Here is a 25,356-nt window from a genome sequence, read left to right as displayed (position 1 = left end):
AATCAAAGATATACATATTTGTGTCAAGTTGTCAGGTCTCCAATTTCACTATTGAAATTCACTTTCAGGCTCAAACAAAGTGGGTTCCAATTCAGCAAAAATTGTCTACTATTGAAATAGGGGTGAGAAGCATGAAAATAATGTCGAGGCCACCTGTGGACACACACTGGGTAATCCAATCTCTGTCCAGACTCTTCTAGTGATGTGCAGCATAACACTTCCATCTTCTGTTTCCATCCACTCCTCAGGTCCAGCCTCATCATCAGCCTCAGTCTGTATATTAGAATCAACTACCAAAGTGCCAAGTGGTTTCCATCACTCCTGATTGTTACTCTTGGCCTGACTTCCTTCTTTCAGTTCTAATTTCCTATGGTCCCTTGTGAAGGCCAATGGGAAGCTTCCACTACTGTTTTTTTCACACTGCCCTAAGGGCTCCATACCTATTCTTGCTTTGTGTCTTGTTTCATAGGTTGACACTCTCTTTTGCTATCCTGAAGAGGGGGTTAAAGATAATAGGTCTACTGCTCCAACGTCTCCACTTATCCGAAGTATTTCGGTGTACTTAGAGCACTTAGGACTTAACACAGCTGAATGATTAGTAGACATGTATTTTAGAATCTAGTGTCCAGATGGTATTATAGAGATTTTCATTTGTGCAAGACAAATGAGTCCTTCAATTATATCTAATATACCTGTCACTACTATGTGCCCCACATGAGAAACAATTTCATTAAGATTTTTAATCACTTCATTGAAAATTAATATGTTACCAAGAAACAGAAAGTACTGACTTTTATAAAATGGGAAATGGCAATGATCTAGTACAGTTATCCTTTAGCAGAGTTCTAAATACTCAAGGAACAGTTCTTGGTCCTGAAGAATAGAAAAAAAAAACAAAACCTTAAAAGTTCCCAGAATTTCCCAAGTTTGTGCTTGTATGTTGACTTCATAAAAACAGCAATCTGGTACTGGGTTGGTGGTCATCATTTCTTTATTTAGAGTCTGAGTTTTAACCCAGATATCGAAAGCTGGAAATATATTATACATTCACCATGGTAGGCTCCCTCCCAGGCAATGATATGGACATATACTTAAAACATAGTCCCTATCAAGAGATTAAAAATGTTCAAAGAGAAGAAATTTGGGCAGTGAAATACTACATGTCTGGATCATGATTATTAAATTTGAGAGTTGGGGTATTACTGGTGCTGTTTGAATAATTTTAGGGCAGTGGTGGGACTATGAGGTAGAATCTTGAGAAAGAAGGGCAAAGCTGGAGGCATTACACTTCCTGATTTCAAGCTATATTACAAAACTGTAGTAATCCAAACAGTATGGAACTGGCATGAAAACAGACACATAGGTAGGGGCACCCGGCTGGCTCAGTCAGTGGAGCATGCGACTCTGGATCTCAGGGTTGTGAGTTCAAGCCCCTCGTTGGGTGTGGAGATTAATTAAAAATTTTTAAAAAGGGGCACCTGGCTCAGTCAGTTATACATCCAATTCTTGATCTCAACTCATGTCTTGATCTCAGGATTGTGAGTTCAAGTCCCATGTTGGGCTCCACCCTGGGTGTGGAACTTACTTGAAACAAACCAACAAACAAACCAACAAACCAACAAACAAGCAAACAGAATGTCAGACACACAGATCAATGAAACAGAATAGAGAGCCCAGAAATAAACCCATGCCTATATGATCAATTGATTTATAACAAGGGAGGCAAGAATAGACAAGGGGGAAGAGATAGTCTCTTCAATAAATGGTGTTAGGATAACTGTGCGGGCACAGCAAAATAATAAAGGGCACTCATAAGCCAGTACACAATCTCCATGAAGGATGCCTTTGGAATGTGGATACTAAACATGTCCAAGAATCTGTTTGTTAGATGATTGGTGATGTCTCTACAGGCTCTAGAGAGATTTGCTACCCAGTTCTGCCAGGAAACTGCTCTTACAGACTTTCTACAATGGAAGGTACTCTACAATGAATTGAGGTGCCTTACTGTAATTGGAAGTGTTTAGACATAAGATGAACAACCCACTGTTTTGGATGTTATAGAAAGCACGCCTATGAGTGGAAGGGGATTAGAAGCCATAACCACCAAGGGCTTTTTAAATTCAAACACTCTGTGACTTAAGGAAACTCTAGTTTTTCTGAGTTGAAGCAGAAAGCCCACATCATCATCTCTCATCACAATGTATGCTAATGCTTCTGTGAACAGCCCATGGAACAAGATGATAGAATGTCTGTACATGACTTTACTGGCTAAATCTACCATATGAAATCTAGTTACCGTGAGCAGTCAGATGGAGAAAAATGATTATGACGAAGAGAAGACCCCAGGGAAAGGATTTTTCTGCTTGAATAAATAAAATTAAATCACTTCCACTGGGAAAAGCCTATCAAATTCAAAAAGGAAGGAGCCATAACAAGAGGAAATGGAGACTAGCCCCGAGCATAATGTTTTTTCAAAAATTTTTAAAACCACAATCAGAAATACATTTACATCATGATTCACTACACACACACACCCCTACCTTAACCAAAGTTTCACAAAACAACACTTACTCTCATTAAGGGCAATGTACTCTGACATTTTCTATTTTATTACAGTTTTAAATAATTCTTTTATTGAAGCATAGCAAATACATAGAAACATTACATGATGGTAAGTGAAGAGCTTGATGAATTTTCACAGTGAACACATCTAAGTAACCTATGTTTTATTCTATTTTATTTAATTTTATTGTAATTATTTTTTTATTATAGTAAAATATGCATAATAGACAATTTACCATTTTAACAAATTTTAAGCATACAGTTCTATAGCATTAAGTATGTTCACATTGTTGTGTACCCATCACCACCATCCATCTCTAGACATTTTTCATTATCCCAAAATGAAACTCTGTGCCCATTAAACAATATTCTCTCATTCCCCATCTCCCTCCAGCTTCTGAGAAGTACTTTTTGTATCTACCTTTTGTATCTATGAATTTGACTACTCTAGGTACTTGGCACAAATGGAAGCATTCAGCCTTTTTTCTTTTGTGATTGGCTTATTTCACTTGGCAGAATGTCCTCAAGATTCATCCATACTGTAGCATGTGTCAGAATTTCTTCTTTTTCAAGGTGGAATAATATTCCATTGTTTGTATATACCACATTTTGCTTAGCTCTTCATCTGCTGATAGGTTTCTTCCACATTTTGGTTATTGTGAATAAAGCTATTATAAACATGGGTATAAATATATGATTTAAAAAATGCTGGTTGCAACACAACAAATTGATTTTCTTGACATTGAAAAATACTGGTGTGCTAGTTCATAAGTTGAAATCAAATGTACCATTTCCTTTGAGCCAGATTAAGCTAACCAGGGCACTTTCAGACTCTTCATTTTCCTTTCTTGAACTGAGAAAGGCCTTAGTATGTGCGAGAAGGGATGACGTAGGTGTGGAGTTTTTCCCTTTAACTATAGAAATTGTCCAATTGTGAAATGTAATGCCTCGTGGAGAGGAATCCCTTACTGTAGTCACTGCTCAGACACACACTAAACTGTTATTGTCTCTGGAAGCGAGAGAGTTTGGTGGGCCAGCCAGTTTTTTTTCTGGCATGCTCAGGGTTGGGGTATATCTGAATAGTTACAACACCTACAGCTAAACACAAGGCTAGTTGAATAGGGGGGCGCCTGTGGGGGTGCAGTCAGTTGTGCATCTGACTCTTGGTTTCAGCTCAGGTCTGATCTCAGGGTCTTGAGATCGAGCTCCATGTCAGGCTCTGCACTCCGTGTGGAGTCTGCTTGAGATTCTCTCTCCCTCTCCCTCTCCCTCTGCCCCTCCCCACTGCTCTCTCTCTAAAATAAATAAATAAATTTCTTTTTTTAAAAAAAGACTAGCTGAATAGGACTTGCTCAGAAAACTTCTGAGAGTCCACAGAGTGCTCTAGAAGTTCGTTATTGGTTTCTGTGGCTAACGTATTGTACATCATTTCAAAATCAGTCTTGTTAAGAAAAATTATTTTCCTGAGGCATCAATCGTCTATTGTTGCATAATAAATCACCTCAAAAATGAGTAGCTTTATATAACAGCAGGTCTTTGGGCTTAGTTTAGCATTCCTGCTGTCGCTCTTGAGGTCACGCATGTGTCTGCAATCATTCATTGGTGCCATTGGGGCTCATCTCACATGTGCTGGCAGTTGGCTGTGCCTCTTTCCACTAGTCTCTTAGCTTTGTGGAGGCTAGCCCAAGTTTCTTCATGTAGAGGACTTGTGGTTCTGAGAGGGAGAGAGAGAGATACGTTGCTGCAAGTCCAGGCTTGGAAATCCTACAATATCACTTTCTCCACATTCTGTTAGCCAGAGCAAGTCACAAGCCAGCTTAGATTCAAGGGGTGGGGAAATAAACTCTACCTCTTGATGACAGGAGCAGCAAAGTTACATTACCAATGGGTGTGTGCACAGAGATGGGAGGGATTACTATAACCCTCTTTGCCAACAATCTGCCATACCCTACTCTTGTGAAAAAGTAGGGTTTGACCCCATGTTCCCATTTCTGACAGTGTGCCCTACAGATCTACTTGCATACATATAAAATGATATATGTACAAGATTATTTATAGTAGCACTCTTTGTGACTAGAAACAACCTAACTATCCTTTAACAGGACGCTAATCCACCAACATGCCAGGACACTGTGCAGCTGTAAGAGGACTTAGGAAACTCTTATGTTAGACAGAAAGATCTCTAGGACATATTGCTGACTAACAAAATCAAAGTGCTTAAGAATGTACACTGTGTCCCAAAAGTCCCGGTGCAGTTTTAAGCCTTAATAATGTCAGAAGTATAAAGGCTGTAAACTTAAAAAGACATGACTCAAAAACTTAATTGTATACATTTCTTTTTTTTAAAGATTTTGTTTATTTGTTTATTTGAGAGAGAGCACGAGCAGGGGGAGGGGCAGAGGAAGAAGCAGATTCTCTGTGAGCAGGGAGCCCGATGCGGGGCTCGATCTCGATCCTAGGACCCCAGGATCATGACCTGAGCTGAAGGCAGTAAATGCAGTATGGAAGCTGACTGAGCCACCCAGGTGCCCCAGAATAAAAACTTTCTAAAGATTTATTTGTTTATTTGAGAAAGAGAGAGAGAGAATGGGGGGAGGGGCAGACGGAAAGAACCTCAAGCATACTCTCTGCTGAGTGCAGTGCCCCATGCAGGGCTCCATCTCACAACCCTGAGATCATGACCTGAGCTGAAACCAAGAGTCGGGTGTTTAAATGGCTGAGCCACCCAGGCACCCCTTAATTGTATACATTTCTTATTCACTTATTTAGTCCTGTGAATTTGGAATAAGAAATTTTAACATCAATGCTTTTGTTTCAGTCAGTGTTTGTTATCTTCAATCAGAGATACTGAAACAAAATTTTAAAAATATGTATTATATAAAATTTACATAACTAAACAAGACTAAAAGAGATTCAAATAATAAAACTTTCAAATGATGTTGTTTGCAAGTTTATAGTATTTGTACTTCTGAAGTTACTAAAGCCTAAAACTGCACCAAGACTTTGGAATGCCCAACCAGGGTGTGCTAATTTTTTTTTAAGGAAAGGGTGAAGATAAGTTGTGTTTGTTTTCTCTTATTTCTGTAGCAGATTACCACAAACTTAGTGGTGGAAAACAACATACATTTATTTTCTGCTAGTTCTGGAGGTCAGAGGTCTAAAATGGATCAGCAGGGGATGCCTGGGTGGCTCTGTCAGTTAAGCATCTGCCTTTGGCTCAGGTCATGAACCCAGGGTCCTGGGATCAAGCCCCGCATTGGGCTCCCTGCTCAGTGGGGAGTCTGCTTCTCCCTCTGCCTGCAGCTTTCCCTGCTTGTGCTCGTGCTCTCTCTCTTTCTCTGACAAATAAATAAATAAAGTCTTTAAACAAAAAATAAAATAAAATGGATTGGCAGGGCGGCATTCCTTCTGGAGGCTCCAGGGGAGAATCTGTGTCCTTGCCTTTCCCTGCTTCTGGAGGCTGCCTGAATTCCTTGGCTCACAGCTCCTTCCTCCATCTTCATAGCCAGCAGTGCAGTACTTTCCAGTGCCTCTGTTGTCTTTTCTCATTTCTGGTCCTCCTGCCTTCCTCCTGTAAGGATGACATTGGGTCCACCTGGGTAATTCCACATCTAAGGATCCTTCACTTAGTCACATCTGCAAAGCTCGTTTTGCCACAAAAAGCAGAGTCACAGGTTCCAGAAGTTCCAGGACATCTTTGGGCGGCCATTAATCGGACCATTATGTTAATGTATTTATTTTTGTTTGTACTTGCATAAAGAAACATTGAATGGATAGATAAGAAAGTAATAAAAATGGTGACTTATGGGGACAGTGAGGAGTGTGGACAGGGTGGAAGAATTTTTTTTTTTTTTTAAGACTTTATTTATTTATTTGAGAGAGAGACAGAGAGCAGGCGGAGGGGCAGAGGGAGAGACAGAATCTGGAGCAGACTCTATGCTGAGCACAGAGCCAGATGCCGGGCTCGATCCCAGGACCCTGAGATCACGGCCTGAGCTGAAATTAAGAGTCCACGCTTAACCGATTGAGCCACCCAGGTGCCCCAGGGTGGAAGAATTCGGAATGTGTATTATTTTATATGAATTTGGTATTTGAATATTTGAATGTATTATCTACTCAAAATAAAATTAATAATAACAGTTTAAAAGGTAGGGCCTGCTGATTTTCAGGTATCCCCTGCTAGGTACCTAGACTTTTGCAAATTCTGGACTTTATGGAGATAACAGCATAATTCTTCTAAAGTGATTGAACTGACTCTATAAAATCAGAATGGTATGAGTTCACTTACATGCAGTGAACGATACATTCCATATACAGCAAGCTGTGAAATCCGTCTTAAGTTAATTCTTTCCAGTGAAATGGCAAGAAGCAACGTGATGAAAGGGATAGTTCTGGTCCAGCCTGGGGCCTCATTCTCCGTGGGTTTGGTTGTTTCTTGTCTCATGGATTTTATGACAAGTGGCAGCCAGTTCTTGGTATTTGCTTGTGCGCTCACCTCCGGGAGAGAGTTTGCCTTTAAAGCCTTCTCTCTCCCTGTGAAACCAAATGCACTGATGCAGGTTTCAGGGGTTGTGGGCCCCATGGAGACGGGAAGGAGCGGGGACGGATGGCTCCTCCCGTCCCTGGGGCTCCTGCCTGGTGTTTGTGCACGAGCCAGCCCTGAGTCACCAAACCAAGAGGAGAAAACTTCCGCCAGGCAGTTCCTGCCAAGGCAACGTGCTCCAGACGGTGCTGGGGCGTGTCCTGCTCAGGGGCTCACATTTCAGTTCTGAGGGAACCCGTGAGAGAAGGCAGGTAGGGAAAGACCCCTGGAGTGCCAGTTTCATTGTGCGGCGCTGTGCTGATCCGGAAGGTTTTTGTCCCTTCCTGGCTGGTCCTTTCCCCCCAGGGGACAGATGAGACCGCAGACGTGCTAGGCGCCCTGGGGCCGGCCCCTCCCCCTCCTCTGGGCAGAAGCGCCTCGATGCTTTATCTTTGGTTGCATCAGAGGGAAACTGCACTGTGAGGGGGAAGATTGCTCATTGTTCAAAAGGGACAGTCGAACAGGACCCTGCCCTGTTTTCCGCAGATAACAAGCGGGGCACATCCTCTGCTGAATAACCGATTAGCCCCGGGGCAGACTTAAAGGGTTTCATCAAGGGACCTGCTGCCTCTGGCTGAGTCATGGCCCGCTCAGCGTGACTTGGGGGGTGGGGGGTGGGGGTCTGGCTGCTTCCTGGCTGTGTCCGTCATCGGGGCGGGGACACTGCCTCCTGTCCACGGGTTGCTCCAGTCACTTCCTTCCTCTGTGGGTTTAGGTGACCCCAGGAGATGGGGGTGGAGGGGACCAGACATCCCTGCGTGCAGGTGAGGAGCCCTGGACTGGGAGCAGGACCCCTGGGGCTCCGAGGCTGGGTGGCATGGAGCACTGGGTCTGCCTTGATTTACCCCTTGTGTGTGCCAGCTGGGTGCACACTGTGTCCCCACCACACACGGCTCTCTTAGACCTTGCCAGACCTCTTCCCAGCATGTGCCACTGGACTTGAGGTCAAATGGGATAAGAAGGTGTGGACAGATAGTAACAATAAAAGTAATAATAGTATTAAGGGATTTACCCCTGGATTATAACTCTTATCAATCATAGCCCTCTGTTTCCCTTCTATGGAGAAGCCTTCCTTCATAAGGTTATATATCGGCTGTTCTTGGTGGCGGGTGGGGAAGGGCATAATTCAAATGAGAAATTTGTGTAATTCAGGTTTGGTGAAAGAAGGGAGAGGAAAGTTAAGAGAAGATTTCTAACTCAGTGGAAGAGAGGCTGATAGGGCTTTGAGGGGCTGGAGGTACTGCGGGGAAATCTGAGCAGCTGAAATGGGAAATAGGACTTTGGGGGAAAAGTGATATTGAAATGGGACTTTGGGGAAAGTTTCCACGTGGAATATGGTGCACATTCCCTTCTCTTTAAGCAGCTTTAAAAATACTTCTGTGAAGATCCAAATTGCTTTTCAGTGTGTTGGAATCTGATGTGTGTTTCTATGTATATTTTTAAGTGCAGACTGGTCCAGGGAGGCTACTAGACCAGGATCACCAGCCTCCACCCAGGTTCCCGAGACAACAGCACCACCATACAGTATGGGTGGCAGGTGGGGAATCCCAGGGCTTGAGGGTGCAGGGAAAGGACTGGGGTGGGGACAGGGAAGGAGGGAAAACAAATAAAAGGTGGTGTAATTCAGAGTCCGCCCCAGCATCCCAGGAAGAGAGCATATGCACACAGGACACTCTGTAGAGGCTGTGTGGAATCATTGCTCTGGGGACCGTGGACTGCCACTGGAGTGGGAACAAGAGTGAGCAATTTTTCTGTCAGCTCCTTCTATCTCCTCTCATTGCCAAAGCGCACTCTATGGGGCATTAACTCCCTGGGTTTGTGTGTGTGTTACCCAGCCCCAGTTAGAGCCCCTGGAGTCTGTTTGGCTCACACCAGGGTGCTGGGGCTGTGGTGGATGTTACTGTGGCTTCCGCTGGCCAGCGTGGGAAAAAAGTAAGTAGTCTTTGTGGAAGACACATGTGCAGGAGGCTAGATTTCCCCCCCTGAGTGTACTGTGAGTCTATAGTTAGTAGGCTCTGAGGAACTGTGCTCCTGGTGCCTTCTCCTTTTTAATCATGCTGTGGATTTCCTTCTTCCTTTAATAAACATCCTCCCAATGTTAGCTGAAAGCTAAGGACAAAAATACTATGATGAATCTCATCAGGGGGGTGGGGGGTGGGGTACAAAAATGTACCTTTTGAAGGTACATTATTAAAATAATAAACAAGGACAAAAACCCAAGGATGAGGTTGTTTTAGAATCAACCAGGTGAGCATTAGCTCTCAGGCTGGGAGTGTCTATTCAATTCTTGGGCAATTCTGGACATAACTGTTCTGGATCCAGAGGAAAAAAGGTGCCAAGTTGTCAAAATAGAACAGACTCCTAATGGATCCATGTAGATAGACGAGGTGACTCAGTGATTTTCCATGCTGGAGACCCGTTCCACCAAGCCTACATGAAACACAGGAAGAAAGACATTACAGGCTTGGAAAAACAGGGACATGAAACTATCTCTATTTGTAGGTTTAAAAAATTTATTTCTACCCTTATCTTGTTCCCCAAAGGCTTTAAGGTGGCTTACAGAGATGCAGTGACTATAGCAAGAAGACATAGCCCTATAAGCAGGAGAACAGAAGTAAAAATAAAAACAAGGATAAAGTAGGAAATGGAGCCTGAGGTTAATACAAAAATGCACTCTGATGGGCCATAAAATTCTTTTTCTGCCAGAAGAGAGAAACCTGGTAAGTTGATAAGCCTGGGTCCAGAGTGAGAGGGACAGATGCTCAGGGGAAAAGGAAGGAGTTCTGATGTGAGGAAATGAGGCAGCAGGCGAGAGCTAGTGGAGGGGGCCACAGCGGGGCAGGAAGAAGCAGGAGATGGCAAAACGTAGGCTTCCGTGCCCATGGAAATTTCCAGAAAGAAACCACCAGTAGGCATGATTAGACCAATCCTAAGCGCTGAATGACTTACTGCATCTGAGAGCTCTGAGGAAAAGACGCCAGAACAGTCTTGTCTGAACTTGATACCACCTGCTGTTTTAATTTTGCTGTGCAATTTATAGAATTCTTCACACACGTCCTCTATTACTTGACTTTTTACATGAATCCGCCAACTTGACAAAATATTCTCAAGCCTGTTCTGTTTGGGTTGAGCAGCCTTACTGTAGGCTCTTTTATATTTCAATAAGCTTTATGAGTATTTGAAGGGCGGGGAACGCAGTGTAGTATATTGGAAAAGGCATTATTTTGGAGTCAGAAGAACGTGGATTTAAAATCCACCTCTTCCACTAAATACATAGGTCTGAGTGAACTTAACTAGAAAATGGAGATGAAGTGTCGTGGGTGCCCCTTGCCCGGGATAGGTTTTCTAAGTGCTGGTTATGATTACTGAAAATAGCTTGTAATATCCCCAATACTTAAGGATCCAGGATTGGGACGCGTTAGCCTAATTCCTCCTGTAGAAACAGGAGAGAGAATATGAGTGGCTGGCTGGCAGGGAGTTATTCACCCATAGTGATGTGATCTACTTTAATGCCTCTTAAACTTTTTAAAAAAATATTTATTTATTTATTTATTTATTTATTTATTTATTTATTTATTTATTTGAGAGAGAAAGAGAGAGAGAAACAGCATGAGAGGGGAGAGGGTCAGAGGGAGAAGCAGGCTCCCCGCTGAGCCAGGAGCCCAATGTGGGACTTGATCCCAGAACTCTGGGATCATGACCTGAGCTGAAGGCAGTCGCTTAACCAACTGAGCCACCCAGGTGCCTGCCTCTTAAACTTTTTTTTTTTTTAAGATTTTATTTGTTTATTTGAGAGAGAGAGAATGAGAGAGAGAAAGCACATGAGAGGGGGGAGGGTCAGAGGGAGAAGCAGACTCCCCGCCGAGCAGGGAGCCCGATGCAGGACTCGATCCCAGGACTCCAGGATCATGACCTGAGCCGAAGGCAGTGGCTTAACCAACTGAGCCACCCAGGCGCCCCCTCTTAAACTTTTTGACCGTGACCCAGACTATAAAATATATTTACCTTGCTACTCTATATACACATATTGACCTGTAACTGAAAAAAAAAAATCCTGAACCAGCACTGGGATATTTTCTTTTCCTTTCTTTTCCAGTTAATGAAAAATGGCTGGTCAAGGGTCACTAAACTGACTTCATGACCTATTAGTGGGCCTCACCATATAGCTTGAAAAACACTAGTCTAAATAGCCTAGCTCTATAAATATGGGTCATGCCTCAGACCAAGAGACAATGGATTATTTCATTTTTTAAAAGAAATTCCCAAGCTCTCATTCTCTAGAGATTGTTAAAAATATAATCTTGGTCATGATTGTGGTTCTTTTGCCCGACCCTCAGGGTCCTGCAAAGTCCTCCAGTCCCATGCAGGCCAGTGTTGGGGAAGGGGGCCTTCTGTTCTTGGGTCTGAGCTCTTACAGCCCTTAAAGCCTGGGTGAGGCCAGGACTTTCATGACGAGCCAGCCCAGAACAGGCTTGCTGAGGCTGGGAGCCGAGGACTCCAGGCACAACCCCTTCTGGGGTACCATCCAACCCATGCCCCTGAGGTTCTGCCCCCATATGGGGTTCTAAAATGCAGGAGGTCCCTCTCCTTCTGGGCTCACTCTTCACTCCCTTCCGAGACTACGAGAATGTTCGAAGCTGTACTCACTTCTGTTCTCTTCAGTATACAAGCAATGTCAGAGCCTCTCCCTCACCTAGGATGGAGACTCTGCTGCTTATCTCTGTTCTACAGCCCTGGTCCTGCAGCCCAGGTCTCCTGGAATCAAATTCCCCTGTGCCTTCAATACCCATAGACAGGACTGCCAGGGTGGAGAGCGGTGCTAGAAAAAAACCCCTGATCTCGGTATTTAAGATTATAGATTCTACTCTGGAATTTGCCTTTGTAATGGGGTCCTGCAGGTATTGTACAGAACCCAGCACAGAGTTGATGCTCACAAATATCTGTGAAATGAATGAATGATTTGGGGCAAGTCATTTGACCTCTCTGGGCTTCAGTTTCTTCACGCCTCTGCCTTCAGCTCAAGGTGAAGGTTGGCACAGCTGGTTCATGGAGCCCATCGTTCAGCTGGTATGTGCCAGGGAAAGCAGAGTCAGAATCCTTGGCTCCTCTCCACACCCTGGGTGGGAAAAATGGGATAACTGAATGTAGTCACATTTGCTCTTACTGAAGAGAACATGCATTTTTTTTTTCTCCATCCATTTGGTGGAATTTACTGTCTTTAGTTCTGATCTCATGTGCTTTAAAAAAAAAATGCTGTTTTCCAAAGCCTTCACTGAAGGAGTAAGTAGATTTAGTGATTTCTTTTCATCTCTGTATTTCTCTTTTTAAGGGAGTTGAGAATTAAAGAAGTTTTATTAAGCCTGTTCCTCTGCTCCCCAGCTCTCTCCTCCACTGTCTACCAGTGACAAACAGCCCACCCTGGAGGTGTGCACACCAGTGTGATGCCAGTGCCGTCTGTCCCGGAATCCACAAAACCTTGGGAATGCGTGGACCAATTTACAGAAAGCGTACTTGTGTGAGAACTGGAAGCTTACTAGTTGGCCACCAGGTTGCCGTAGACCTAAGCTACAAATACCCCAAAATGTAGACAGACTTGGAGGATAAAGATGGTGACAGCTCCAAGCGTTCATTTCCCATGCCTTCTGTACTTTATGCAAGGAAGTTTATTTATTTAATTTATTTTAGGAAATTTTATTTTATTTATTTGAGAGAAAGCACAAGGGCGGGGGGGAGGGAGAAGAAGACTCCCCGCTGAGCACGGAGCCTGACGCAGGGCTTGATCCCAGGACCCTGGGATCATGACCTGAACTGAAGGCAGATGCTTAACTGACTGAGCCACCCAGGCTCCCTGCAGCGAAGTTTAGAAAGTGGGTATTTTCTGCCCTAATTCTTCTCTTTTCTTTATATGAGCTCTATGATTTTAATCATTTATGATCCTATCTCAATTAATATACCTGGACAATTCTATTAACATAGTGTTCCTTTATGTTTTTATAATGATACCTTGTGTATATCTCTGTTGATGTAATGATCATTTGTGTGAAACTTCTCTGTTTAAATATCTATCTTCCTAACTAGACTGAGATCTTCCTTAGCATAGGAATTGTGCCGTTTTTATGTTTGTATCAACTTTGTATTTAACAAGGGCAACCACACAGTATATGACCAATAAATGTTTGTAAGATGAATTGAATGTAAACATTTAACCCAGGGGCAGTTAGTCTGTCACACAGCCCACCTGCTGACATTTCCAGCCCTGTGATTGTAGCAGACATCACTAGTTGATCACCGATCACAATGATCTTTCCCACTAAGATGGGATATAACCGCTAGAATTTGTCTCAACACAGCACTCTAAGCAGTAGCTATGAATAGATCAAGTTGGCACACAGGAGGAAATCTGTCACCTAATGTTATACTTCCTGTAAGCTGCCTTAGCTGATGTAAGGCAAGGCCTGGGTCAGGCCAGTGTTCATCAGCGTTATGACCCACTGATTGTTTACCACTAGCATCTGTTCTTACTAATTAGTGCCCATGCCATGCCTGAGGTTAAGTATTTTGAGTATAACCCTGGGATCAGACAATCATTGTCACACACATTCTCATCCCCCAACCTCAGTTTCACTCTTCCTTTGGAGGAGTCAGACCTCTCTGACTCCACCAGGTCTGATGGAGGAGACACCATCTAGCCTCCCCAGTGTCAGGAAGCGCTGTTCCTGCTTCCACTGTAGCCTCCTCCCCAAGGCACTTTTCCACAAGTGGGGGTCATTCTCATTCCCGCAACACCTGAGATGAGAGATACTGCCTGCCTGATATGTTTAAGTAATGAAGTTCCCAATTGCCTATTAATCCACAGTGGTCTTGAAAGTGGAGGTCTTGCCCCCTTTGTTCCCCATGACCCTCCTGCTCTGTACTTGACCCAACTGTTGCTGGTTCCCATGGCACTCACCAGGGAGCCTTGGGCAGACATTGATTATGCCAGGGGACTCAGAAGCGTCACTGCTGCTGATACTGCCCTTTGGTCTTGCCCCTAATCTCCCCCTAGCCTCCCTTGTGGAGGTTAATCTCTATGTCCCTGAGCTAACACAGCTGTCTCCCTTGCTATGACACAGAGAATTTGCTTCACACTATTATTGCTGTGTAATCGGATTGCAACCATACCACCTTTGCATTCTGTCACTTTGTGGTCCAGAAAAACATTCCTGCAACTACAAATCCTCTTTTTGGAGAGATAAGACATGGTATTAGACACTTCTTGTGTGTCACTGCAAGATCTCCTGGTTTAGCTGAGCTTCGTTCCAGCCTCTGTGACCAGTTCTCCTGGCTCTAATTAGTTTCATGGGGGTGCAGCCTGCAAGCATCTTGCTTCAGGCACAGGCTGTAGTCTCTAGCTTCCTGTCCTGGGGCTTCCCCGTTGACCCCATGGTGTAGAACTCAGAAATGTTCGTGTGTCCACATATATGCAACCTGAAAGCACGAGGGTTTAACACCCAAAAGGCAAACCTTTAACCAACATGAGATGGGAGCCCCCAAAATGCTTCCCCTTTCTTACAAAAGGTCCTGAGATAGTATAAAATATTCCAGACTAACAATTATATTTATATATGACTGTTCAATCTATCCTATATATAAAGACAGTCTCTCTCTCTCTGGTCTTTTTCTTTGTTGTATTTGTTATTCAACATCTAGTGCAGAAACAATTGAACTATACATGTGCTCAAAAACAAACAAAAAAACCCTCACTCAATACACAAAAAAGAATTAAAAATGTATCATAGATCTAAATGTAAGAACTAAAGCTATAAAACTTCTAGAAAGAAATATAGGAGAAATTATGTAGAGTCTTCTTAGAAAAGATAAAGATTTATTACATATGACACCAAAAGTATGATATATTAAAGAAAAAATTGGTACACAAAAATTCATCAAAATGAAAAAGCTTTTGTTCTTCAAAAGACACCTTAAAAAATGAAAAAAAAAAAAAACCCACAAGCACAGACTAGGAGTTAATTTATGCAAATTATACATCTGACAAAGAATTTGTATGCAGAATATATAAAGAACTCTTATATCAGTACTAATATAAGAAACCCAATTTTTTAAAAGGACAAAATATTTGAATAGTCAGCAGAAATGATATAGGAATGATTAATAGGTACATAAAAAGATACTCAACATCAGTAGGGAAATGCAATTAAAATCAAAATAAGATACTACTATACATTCACTATACTGGCTCTATACTCAATAAAACAGACAATGACAAGTGTTAATGAGGATATGGAGAAACTGAAACATTACTTTTCTGGTGGAATGTAAAGTAATAGCAGCGACTTTGTAAATCATTTTTGAAGTTGATTAAATAAAGATACACTTACCATGCGACCTTGCAATTCCACTCCTAGGGAAGTGAATAACTCCAAGAATCATGAAAACCTAACATCCACACAAAGACTTGTACTCCTTCACTTGTGACTATTCATAATAGCATTATTCATAATGGCCTCAAAGTGGCAACAACCCAAAAGTCCACTAGCTGGAGAATGGATAAACAGAATGTGGAATATATCCCTACAATGGAATAGTACTTGGGATTAAACAAACAAACAAAACTACTGATACATGCAACAAGAATGAAGCTCAAAAACATTCCAAGCAAGGGGAGCCTGGGTGGCTCAGTTGGTTAAATGTCTGACTATTGGTTTTGGCTCAGGTCATGATCTCATGGGTTGTGAGATCAAGCCTTGCAACAGGCTCTGTGCTCAGCAGGGAGTCTGCTTGAAGATTCTTTCACTCTGCCCCTCTCCCTACTCATGCACTCATATGCACATGCTCTCTCTCTCTCTCAAATAAATAAATAAATCTTCAAACAAAACAAAACATACTAAGCAAAAGAACCCAGACATGAGAGACTATCTATTTATGTTTCCATTTATATGAAATTTCTAAAAAATAAAAGAAACTCTTGCATAGACAGAAACCAGATCAGTGGTTCTCTGAAACAGGTAGAGGGATGTGGAGGGGGGTAGGGGGGTTGCTTTTATAGTTTGTGCTGCTGTGACTTATTTGAGAAATCTTTGCCAAACCAAGGCCACTAAGATTTTCTCCTATGTTTTCTCCTGGAAGTTTTGTAGTTTTAGTTCTTTCATTTGGATCTCTGATCCATTTAATTTATGCCTATGGTGCAAGATATAGATTGAAGTTCATTTTTTTTTACTGTGAATCCATATCCAGCTGTTTCAGCACCATTTGTTGAAAAGACTAGTTTTTGATCTACTGAATTGCCTTTGTATTTTGTCAAAAAATCAATCTACCATATATATGTGGATTTTTTCTTGGACTCTGTTCTGTTCCATTAATCCATTTGTCTTGATTATACTGTCTTGATTATTACTGATTTATAATAAGATTTGAGATCAAGTAGTATAAATCAGGTACTATAAGTCCTCCAACCTTTTTTATTTTATTTTATTATTTTTTTTATTTTTTTTTTAAGATTTTTTAATTTATTTGTCAGAGAGAAAGAGAGAGCACAAGCAGGGAGAGCGACAGAGGCAGAGGGAGAAGCAGGCTTCCCGCTGAGTGGGGAGCCCAATGCGGGACTCGATCCCAGGACCCTGGGATCATGACCTGAGCTGAAGGCAGACGCTTAGCCGACTGAGCCACCCAGGCGTCCCCTCCAACCTTTTTTAGAAAGTTGTTTTGGCTATTTTAGATCCTCTTCATATTCATATAAATTTTGCAATAAACTTATCAATCTCTACCCCAAAAATTCTTATAAAAAGTTTGTTATGATTTTGTTAAATCTATAGATCAATTTGGGGATAAGTGCCACTGTAATTTCATAATCAAATTACTTAAACAATTAAAAAAATCTCATAAGCAGCTAGAGAAAAAGGATACATTACAGAGTAACAAAGATAAGAATGACAGCCAATTCACTTCTCATTAGTATGAATGCAAGCCACAAAGACTAGAGCAATATCCAGCTGGATTTTGTAAATGGAGTCAGAATCTAATAGAATCTAATAATCAAATGTGATCTATTTACATTTGTGTTGTGTACTGATACATTGGATTTTTTTTTTCTATTATCTTATTCTGTGTTTTCCATTTACTGTGGTCTCTCCCCTCTCCCTGACCTCCACCTCATTTTGCCAGTCTTAGTGCTATCATTATTATTTACAGTAAGTGCTGATGAAGATAACCAATGTATTTGCCATTGCTTCTTTTTTTTTTTTTAAGATTTTATTTATTTATTTGACAGAGAGAGAAACACAGTGAGAAAGGGAACACAAGCAGGGGCAGAGGGAGGGGAGAAGCAGGCTTCCCACAGAGCAGGGAGCCCGATGCCGGGCTCGATCCCAGGACCCTGGGATCATGACCTGAGCCGAAGGCAGACGCTTAATGACTGAGCCACCCAGCGCCCCTTACCATTGCTTCTTGCATACCACTAAAATCCATTCTTCCTATATAGTACATTTTATTTTATTTTATTTTGAAGATTTTATTTATTTGACACACAGAGAGAGAGAGTGAGAGAGGGAACACAAGCAGGGGGAGTGGGAGAGGGAGAAGCAGGCTTCCTGCTGAGCAGGGAGCCCGATGCGGGGTTCGATCCCAGGACCCTGGGACCACGACCTGAGCCAAAGGCAGACGCTTAACGACTGAGCCACCCAGGCGCCCCTATATAGTACATTTTAACCAGTTATTTCAAGCATGTCTGTAAATAGTAAACTTGCTTTTCTGAAAGCATCTTTATTTTGCTCTCAGTTTTGAGTGATGGTGTCACTGGGATAAAATTCCGGGGACACAGTTTTTTTCCCCCTCAGAACTTTGAAATATCACTCCATTGTCTTTTGACTTCTATTCTTAAGTCTTCTCCAGTATGATTGCCATTCTCTGATACATAATCTGGTGGCTCTCAAGACTTTTTTTTTTCTTTGTTTTTGATATTTGCTATCTCATTATGATATGTTTCATTGGGATTATGTTTTTATTTTTCCTGCTTAGGTCCTGATGTTGCAGGCTTGCAGGGTTCTTGTCTCATGGAGCTGAAGAAGGAACCTCATGGACACAAGAGGGTGAAGTGAAGTGAAAGTTATATTAAGTGAAGGTGAGAACATAAAGAAAAAAAAAGCTCTCTAGAGTGAGATGGGTCCCGAATGGGTTGCCACTGAGGGCTTTTAATGGAAGTCTTTCATTGAGAACTGACTGGCAAGCTCGTGGCCTCGAGATTCTTGTACCTTCTTGGTTAGTTCCCTTATCTCTTGTTCTGCTCTGTCTCAGCGTCTCCACCTGCCAGGAGTAGTTTCGAAGCCCAGTCATGAGAGTCAGGAGCCTCCTATCTCTCCTGACTATACCTTAACCCCTTCTCTATTCACGGGACAGGACCTGTGGGCAGAAAGAGCTACACTGGGATTGTGAGGAGTGACTAATTGTGTACTTTTTAATTAGTGGGGATGAGGGATAGCACCAGTCTCCAAGGAATCTGGAAGCAAGTCTTTCAGGACCTTGAGGGATCAGCTGCTGCCAAGATAAGGTTCCTTTTAAACATTAAGCCACTAAGGCAGCTACGAGTTCCTCAAGGAAGGTCATGCCCTGCATGTTTCAGGTATCTGTCAGTGGGCTGCAAGCTGTAAAGAGATTTTAATTTAAGCTACATTTCTTTTGCCTTTGTTTTCCACATCACTGATATGTTCCTTTAAACCAAAGACAGATTCCTTTTTTAATTCGGGGAATTTTCAGCCTTTAACTTTTCATACCACCACCTCCTCTATTTTTTTCTGTTGATTTTTTCAGTAATTTTTACCAGACATATTTTGGGATTTCTCATTCTGTCCTTTATGTATCTTAGCCTCTCTTTTCTTTTCTTTTTAAGATTTTATTTATATTTTTGTGTGAGAGAGAGAGCACAAGCAGGGGAAGCTGCAGGCAGAGGGAGAAGCAGGCTCCCCAATGAGCAGGGAGCCTGATATGGGACTCGATCCCAGGACCCCAGGATCATGACCTGAGCCAAAGGCAGACACTTAACTGACTGAGCCACCCAGGCGTCCTGCCTCTCTTTTCTATTTTCATCCTATGCTGCAAGGTTTTTTTTTTAAGATTTATATTTCAATTCACTAATTTTCTATTTGCCTGGGTCTCATAGGCTATTTTCCCACCTATGACACTTAAAAAAAAAGTAATCTCTATACCCAATCTGGGGCTCTAACTCACGACTGGAAGATCAAGAGTGGGCTGCTCTACTGACTGAGCCAGCCCGGTGCCCCTGTACTACACTTTTAATTTCAGTAATTATACTGTCCCCTCTTTTTAAGTAGGCTCCACGCCCGGCATGGAGCCCAACGTGGGGCCCAAACTCATGACCCTGAGATCAAGACCTGAGTTGAGATAAGAGTCTGATGCTCAACTGACTGAGCCACCCAGGTGCCCCTCAATAATTATACCTTTTATTTCTACAATGTATATATAGTTTCCTTTCAAAAATATGTTCTTCCCATATTACCCTGTACTTGACTTACGGTTTGTATACCTTCTTTTATCTCTAAATATTTTAAACAAACTTATTTTATAACCTCTTTCAGCTTAACCTATTACCTTTAGTTTTGGGGAGTGCAAATTCTCCTGTTTGATGTTCCTTGTGACTCCCTCTCTTTGTAAGGTCTATACATTTTTCTTGTGAATTTATCTTCAGTGAGTGTATCCAGACTGCCATGTAACCAGGAGTGTCTTAGCCTGGGTGGCTTCCCATAGAAATTTATTTTCTCACAGTTCTGGAGGCTAGAAGTCCAAGATCAAGGTGTTGCTGGCAGGTTTGGTTTCTCCTGAGGCCTCTGTCCTTGCCTCAAAGCTGGCCCTTTTCACTCCATCCCCACATGGTCTTTCCTGTGTGTGTGCATCCTGGTGTCTCTTCCTCCTCTCAGAGAGACTCCAGTCCTACTGGATCGGGGCTCCACTCTTATGACCTCGTTGAACGTTAATTACCTCTTTAAAGGCCCTGTCTTTAATTACAATCACACTAGGGGCTTGAGCTTCAATGTATGAATTGTGGGGGTTATAATTCAGTTCATCACAAGGGGTAAAGAAATGTCTCTAAGAACAGATTTACAGGGCCTCCTCTGTGTTTCTAGTGACTTCACCCATTTCAGAATTTTTATATTAATTTCTTAGCACGAGAATTGTCTCACCATATTCAAATTGTAAATTCAGACCTCACACCGCTATTTTGATATATTGTGGGTGGCTCTTTTGGTCCAAGGATCAGAGTAGGTGGCTATCTTCTTGTTTATTCTCCAGGCACATAGGAAGAGATTTTCTACTCATAAGTTCATGAAAGAAATGAAAATTTGAGATTCTTGACATTATTCACCACCATCCTATCCCCATGGTTTGGGAACTAAATCTTCTGTCTCAGTAAGTGTGTTAAAACCTCAACTCCCGGGGTGCCTGGGTGGCTCAGATGGTTAAGCGTCTGCCTTCGGCTCGGGTCATGATCCCAGGGTCCTGGGATCAAGCCCCACATCGGGCTCCTGGCTAAGCGGGGAGCCTGTTTCTCCCTCTGCCTCTCCCCCTGCTCATGCTCTCTCTCTATCTCTGTGTCTCAAATGAATGAATAAAATCTTAAAAAAAAAACAAAACAAAAACCTCAACTCCCAGCTGATAAGACCTTTATTTACCCCCAGGCCATGCTGCTTCTGCTCTTCATTACCACTCTGGCTTTGGTTTCCTTTATATATTGGACCAGTTTCTGAAATCTTGTAAACTGGGCTACCCATTTAAGTCTGTTTTTAGGGGGTTATATATGTTTAAAGAAAGATGGTGGGAGAGGGCAGTGAATCTCTTCCATGCCCACCCAGTCTACTATGTCGACCCAAGATCATAATTCTGGAAGGCCCCCATCTTCATTAGTTCCCTTTAATGGCCAATAACAGTCCTTTAATTTCAAAGCTTATGTTCTCTATTTTACACCATACTACCTTGTTTTCCTAATTGAGAGACATCTTTAAATCTGAGCTTATAAAAGATTATTGATGGTCACATTCTTCATGATTATAATTTTACATTCTATCTAGTCCTCCTCTCTGAGAAGATCTATCAGGTTCTTCACTACACTTGCCTTCTATGGGAAATGGACACCCCCCCCCCCATCAGTGACCTTAAAATTATAAGCCCAACAAAAATAATTGCCACCAGAGGAAAGGATTTTATTCCCTCTGTGACCATAAAAATGTGACTGGTCATGTTTCTGTAAAAGAAGAAGGAATATACACCAAACCCTGTATATTTTCTCTGAGGTGATTTCATAGGTCAAGGGCATCCTGAAAAGTTTTGGCAAAGCATTACTACAATGGAGACCGCACCATCTCATGCTAACAAAACTCCTCAAACTCACATTTCCTTTCTTTTCTGGGTAGACTCTCAGTGAAGTCTCCAGAGGGCTCTGTACTGATAGCAACAATGAGCTGATCATGATGGAAAAGCCACTCCCAATGGGATTTGCATAATAGACACTTCACAATAGAGGAAGATGTAACAATAATTACAAAAGTGGGAAAAGGGCCAAGAGCTAATGGATTTCTTAGCTCCATTTTCAGCAACCCAGGTAGAATTATGTTTTAAGAAATCTCATTCCATGGAATTTAAAAGTCTGCTGTTTTCAACATTTGGGGTCTCCTGCATTTGTTCTAATCAGTTCACTATGAGGAAAAAAAGAGGAAAAGATGACATTTTCCTCCATGCAAATTACTTAAACTGGAAAAGGTTCATTTAGAAACTAAGAAAGATTCTACTGCTTACAGACTTAGCATAACAAACATCTATTGCATTCATATGGAAAGCTATTGGAAATTATGGCCTTAAAGTCATTCTGAATGTAGCCAGAAGTGACAAAAATGCTGTAGGTGAACTTAACTATGAACACAGATTGCTTTTATGAGGTTCTGTGCAATTCTGTTATATTCTTTGCTCAGTTCTTCCCACAAAAGAATTGGAGAGTCGCTGTTGCCCCTGGACTGAATCTCTAAATCGACCTGTGGTTCTCCGCCATCTTGTCAGAACAACAATAAGGTTAATAACTGTTTTGATGACTAGGATGGATGGCCAAAGTCCTAGCTCAATCTCAGGTTTCCTGTATCACCTTTCCTTACCCTCTCCAAGTTTATTTGCTTGTCTTTAAATAGTCTAACAAAAATATGAGCCAGCTACATTAGCCAAAGAGCTCATGTTGGGGAAAATTCAACCCCAAACAAGATATAATGAAGCAGAATTCACTGAAGTCACTCAACAGGTGCACAAGAGCTGTCACAGAGGATTAGCAGCTATGAGGTTGAGGGGACTAGGCACTAATCTGGGATTCTAGAAACTTGGGCTGCCACCAGATAATACCTGTCTCACCCTATCTATACTAGTTAAAATGCTTTTAAGCAGCACAGATACAGAGGCATCTGCAGAATGAGGGCATCCAGCCATCTGTTACCATTCTTGATCGTCTGAATACAACCTTCTTGTGAGCTCCCCTGAAGCTATGCAGTCAGGCAGCCTGCATCAAAGGGGTGGGGCTGGGAGGAAGAAGGGAGCAAAGAAAAATGGTTTCCAGAGTGGTCTGGATACATCTGTGCATATACAATGAGTACTTTGGGCAATTTTATACAAAGCAAGTTAATACTATGCTTCATTTTCCTGAAGAGGGACGCCAAATATATTATTGGTCTAGATATGTTTTATCTGCCTTTGGCCCTAAGTTGTTTATTCATTTATTCGTCTATCCGTTTAGCTATCCAGCCAATATTTATTGAATACTTATTGTATGTCATGCTCCATTCTAGGTGCTGGGGAGGCAGATATTGAAATAAAAGATACTAAAAAAAAAAATGCTATTAAGAAAAATAAAGCAAGATAAAGGGGGCAGCAAATAACAGGGATTATATCCCCAAATAAAGGGGTGATTTTTATTTAGAGGAATATAATGTAAATAATAGATTTGCATAATAGCTGTTAGAAAAATACTGTGTTTTTATACTCAAGTGTTCTGTTTTGTTTTATTTTAGATTGACTTACATCATTTATTTCATTTTGGTCCTATACGATTCCACAAAGATAATTTATATATCCTTCTAAAAGTAGGCTTACAAATTAAGTTATAATATACTATTATCTTATTTGAGATCATTAAAACTCAAAGATGAAATGATATTCTGATTTCATGACTAAGACCAAGGTTTGAAAAGCAATATAATCACTGTCCCAACTATACCACTCTAGTTTTTCTCATGTAAGCTAATTAAGATCTTAAAAAAAAATCCAGTATGATTAACATACAGTATCATATTAGTTTCAGGTGTGGTGCTCAACTTTAAATCTTTCATTCCAATAATCATTCTATGGAAGAACCAGTTTCTTCTATGATTAAAAAAAAAAAAACACACTATTTTCTAGGATAGTGTATTTATATGTAAAGGTGTATGTTATGTTAGCTATTAATTAAACAATTAACTTTGAAGTTGTCACAGGTTTTTTTTTTTTTTTTTTTTTTTTTCAGAAATAGATACCAAGATGGAGTTTGATGTGTATGGTGTTTATTGGAGATAATCTGTGGAAAGGAGGTGAAGGAAGTGGGATTTCTTCATGGGAAAGATCCAATTACCATGCAGGCCAACAATAGGAACCCTTTGGAGAGCTCTGGAGAAGAAATGGCCTGTCAGAGTGCTCCCATGTTGGGCTGAAATGGCTGGGCCTTTGTCTCCTACCACTACCAGTCAATGGATATGGGTCCCCCAGGAAGAGCATGTTCTTGGGCAAGTCAGCTCTCTGCCACTGAGGCAAGAAGCAGCTGGTGATTGTCTTTCCTTGAAAGGGTTGCAGGCACTGTGTCTCCATGTCCACCACACAAAGATATCTATATACTTGCAGATCAATTGGGAGAAATATTCATAACACAATAATAGGCAGAAAGTCACCAAGTCTGGGTAATTATGAATTAAGTTCCTATAAACATCTATGTGTAGGTTTTTATGTAGAAATAAGTTTTCAACTCCTTGAGTCAACACCAAGCAGTGCTGTTGCTGAATCATAGGGTAGGGGTCTGTTTAGTTTTGTAAGAAATCCCAAACTGTTTTCCAAAGTGGTTGTGTCATTTTGCATTCCCACCAGCACTGAATGAGAGTTCCAGTTTCTCCACATCTTCACCAGCATTTGGCCTTATCAGTGGCCTGGATCTGAGCCATTCTAATAGGTGAGGGGTAGCTTAAGTAATTTCAAATTAATTTTTTATGAAGCTCTCTGCTCACATATTTGAAAGAAGTCTTAATTATGAGTTTTGAATAATGAAGGACAGAGGAAATGAAACTGTTTCAATAGAACCCATTTCTGAGTAACACTGCTAGGTCTATCTTTGACCAAAATTCGTCAAAGATTCATGTTTCCAGGGCACCTGGGTGGCTCAGATGGTTGGGCGTCTGCCTTCGGGTCAGGTCATGATCCCGGGGTCCTGGGATCGAGTCCCACATCGGGCTCCCTGCTCGGCGGGGAGCCTGCTTCTCCCTCTGCCTCACTCTCTCTCTGTCTCTTATGAATAAATAAAATCTTAAAAAAAAAAAAAAAAGATTCATGTTTCCATGTGGTTCAAAAACTGCTTTTTTGTTATGTTTGATAAGTGATAGTTAAAAACAAAATACTCAACCAAATGATAATAAAATACCATTTCTTAATTTTGGCAGCAATACACAAATGTTTGTACGCTGCCATTGTTTTAAATTCAAGTACTAAAATAATTCTAAAGTGGCTTGCCAAATGACTAATTAATAAAGAGAAGGTGCTTCTGGTACAGATTAGGTAAATGTAATTTAAAATCCTTCATCTTCAGTGTTTTAAAAAATACCTTAAATTTGACAGAATTCTTTGGGGGTGCAGGTAGTATCTGAAATATAAAAAAGTATAGCAAGGTATAGTTCTAGTATGATTGTTGAAGTCTAGGGACGGTGGGTCTGCCCGAAGCAGTAGGATGGGGGAGCTATAGGATCTACACCAACCTGGGTTTTGAAGGAGGAAAAGAATCCTTTGTTTTCTTTCTATGCCAGCACACATGGTAGAGGAGAAAATCCAGGATTTGGGATTCTTGCTCCCCTTTACTGACTTCTACACTGAACATGAAAAAGTTGCTTGTAGAACTTTAAAAGCATCTCTGGTATTCCTTAGGGGGAAAAAATTACTCT

The 25,356-nt window shown here is 41.6% G+C and overlaps 1 long non-coding RNA gene across 1 annotated transcript; it reads left to right on the top strand.

Annotated features, from left to right (window-relative positions):
- Window positions 1-7,032: 7,032 nt before the first annotated feature.
- LOC118016430 lies at window positions 7,033-24,637 on the top strand. Its single transcript, XR_004680825.1, has 3 exons — window positions 7,033-7,356; window positions 18,158-18,260; window positions 23,685-24,637. It is a non-coding gene; the product is annotated as an uncharacterized LOC118016430 (long non-coding RNA).
- The last annotated feature ends 719 nt before the right edge of the window (window positions 24,638-25,356 follow it).

This window comes from Mirounga leonina, unplaced genomic scaffold, assembly GCF_011800145.1.
Source record: "Mirounga leonina isolate KUSES-001 unplaced genomic scaffold, KU_Mleo_1.0 Mir_167, whole genome shotgun sequence".
Lineage (NCBI taxonomy): Eukaryota > Metazoa > Chordata > Mammalia > Carnivora > Phocidae > Mirounga > Mirounga leonina.
The sequence above is the reverse complement of the archived record's forward strand: the minus strand, read 5'-3'. Positions and strand labels throughout refer to the sequence as shown.